The sequence below is a fragment of the Lolium rigidum genome, chromosome 2, assembly GCF_022539505.1.
Source record: "Lolium rigidum isolate FL_2022 chromosome 2, APGP_CSIRO_Lrig_0.1, whole genome shotgun sequence".
Classification (NCBI taxonomy): domain Eukaryota; kingdom Viridiplantae; phylum Streptophyta; class Magnoliopsida; order Poales; family Poaceae; genus Lolium; species Lolium rigidum.
In genome coordinates, this window is record NC_061509.1 from 83,846,311 (window position 1) to 83,849,132 (window position 2,822).

A 2,822-nucleotide genomic window follows, 5' to 3' on the forward strand; every position below is an offset into this window, starting at 1 on the left:
AATTGGCATAATTTTCTGAGTTACCTACAGATAATTAGACCCAGATTCGTGACAAGCAAAGAAATCTGTTTCTCGCGCAGTAATCCAAATCTAGTACTTACTTTACTATCAAAGACTTTACTTGGCACAACAAAACACAAAACTAAGATAAGGAGAGGTTGCTACAGTAGTAAACAACTTCCAAGACACAAATATAAAACAAAGTACTGTAGCAAAATAACACATGGGTTATCTCCCAAGAAGTTCTTTTCTTTATAGCCATTAAGATGGGCTCAGCAGTTTTAATGATGCACTCGCAAGAAATAGTATTTGAAGCAAAAGAGAGCATCAAGAGGCAAATTTAAAACACATTTAAGTCTAACATGCTTCCTATGCATAGGAATCTTGTAAATAAACAAGTTCATGAAGAGCAAAGTAACAAGCATAGGAAGATAAAACAAGTGTAGCTTCAAAAATTTCAGCACATAGAGAGGCATTTTAGTAACATGAAAATTTCTACAACCATATTTTCCTCTCTCATAATTACTTTCAGTAGCAACATGAGCAAACTCAACAATATAGCTATCACATAAAGCATTCTTATCATGAGTCTCATGCATAAAATTATTACTCTCCACATAAGCATAATCAATTTTATTAGTTGTAGTGGGAGCAAATTCAACAAAGTAGCTATCATTATTATTCTCATCAAGTGTAGGAGGCATAGTATCATCAAAGAAAATTTTCTCCTCAATGCTTGGGGGACTAAAAATATCATGAAAACCAGCTTCCCCAAGCTTAGAACTTTCTATATTATTGTCAACAATGGTGTTCAAAGCGTTCATACTAATATTACTACCAAGCATGCAAAGAAGATTTCATAGGTTTTTTAATTTTCGCATCAAACAATCCATGTTTTAAATCAGGAAATAGAATAAGAAGCTCACTCTTGTACATTATGCCAAACTAGTGTAAACAAGAAACAACAAGATGCAATTTCAGGATCTAAAGGAAATAGCTTTGAGCACACACACAACGGCGCCGAAAAAATACTTTACCTGAGACCGTAGTATGAGTGCCTTTTTACCTTTCCTCCCCGGCAACGGCGCCAGAAAAGTGCTTGATGTCTACGGGAGCTTCTATTCTTGTAGACAGTGTTGGGCCTCCAAGAGCAGAGGTTTGTAGAACAGCAGCAAGTTTCCCTTAAGTGGATACCCAAGGTTTATCGAACTCAGTGAGGAAGAGGTCAAAGATATCCCTCTCATGCAACCCCGCAACCACAAAGCAAGAAGTCTCTTGTGTCCCCAACACACCTAATAGGTGCACTAGTTCGGCGAAGAGATAGTGAAATACAGGTGGTATGAATAAGCAGTAGCAACGGCAACGACACCGTAAAAGTGCTTTGCCCAGGACAAGTAAACAAGCAGTAGTAATGTAGCAGTAGTAACGCAGCAGTAGTAACGCAAAGAAACAAGAAACAAGCAGCGATAGCAGTATTTAGGAACAAGGCCTAGGGATTACACTTTCACTAGTGGACACTCTCAACATCGATCACATAACAGAATAGATAAATGCATACTCTACACTTTTGTTGGATGATGAACACATTGCGTAGGATTACACGAACCCTCAATGCCGGAGTTAACAAGCTCCACAATAATGCTCATGTTTAAGTAACCTTATAGTGTAAGATAGATCAATAGACTAAACCAAGTACTAGCATAGCATGCACACTCGTCACCTTCATGCATATGTAGGAGGAATAGATCACATCAATATTATCATAGCAATAGTTAACTTCGCAATCTACAAGAGATCATGATCATAGCATAAACCAAGTACTAACACGGTGCACACACTCGTCACCTTTGCACACGTGCGGGAGGAATAAACTACTTTAATAACAAATCACTAGAGTAGCACATAGATAAATTGTGATACAAAACATGTTGCAATCATAAAGAGATATAAATAAGCACCTCACTATGCCATTCAACATTGAGTAAGTATTCTGTGAAATATGGCCTAAGAGACCCACACGGTGCACACACTTGTCACCTTTACACACGTGGGACAAGGAGTCTCCGGAGATCACATAAGTAAAACTCACTTGACTAGCATAATGACATCTAGATTACAAGCATCATCATATGAATCTCAATCATGTAAGGCAGCTCATGAGATTATTGTATTGAAGCACATAGGAGAGAGATGAACCACATAGCTACCGGTACAGCCCCGAGCCTCGATGGAGAACTACTCCCTCCTCATGGGAGCAGCAGCGGTGATGAAGATGGCGGTGGAGATGGCAGCGGTGTCGATGGAGAAGCCTTCCGGGGCACTTCCCCGCTCCGGCAGGTGCCGGAACGGAGACTCCTGTCCCCCAGATCTTGGCTTCGCGATGGCGGCGGCTCTGGAAGGTTTCTGTGGTTTTCGTCGAACGCCTGAGGTTTTTAGGTCAGGGGCTTTATATAGGCGGAGAGGCGGCGCAGGAGGGCTTCTGGGGGCCCACACCCTAGGGGGGCGCGCCCCCCCCCTTGGCCGCGCCGGGGTGTGGTGTGGTGGCCCCGCCCCCTTCTCCGGCGGTTCTCGTGTGTTCTGGATGCTTCCGGGTAAAATAGGAACCCGGGCGTTGATTTCGTCCGATTCCGAGAATATTTCGTTACTAGGATTTCTGAAACCAAAAACAGCAGTAAAACGAGAACCGGCACTTCGGCATCTTGTTAATAGGTTAGTTCCGGAAAATGCACGAATATGACATAAAGTGTGCATATAACATGTAGATAACATCAATAATGTGGCATGGAACACAAGAAATTATCGATACGTTGGAGACGTATCAT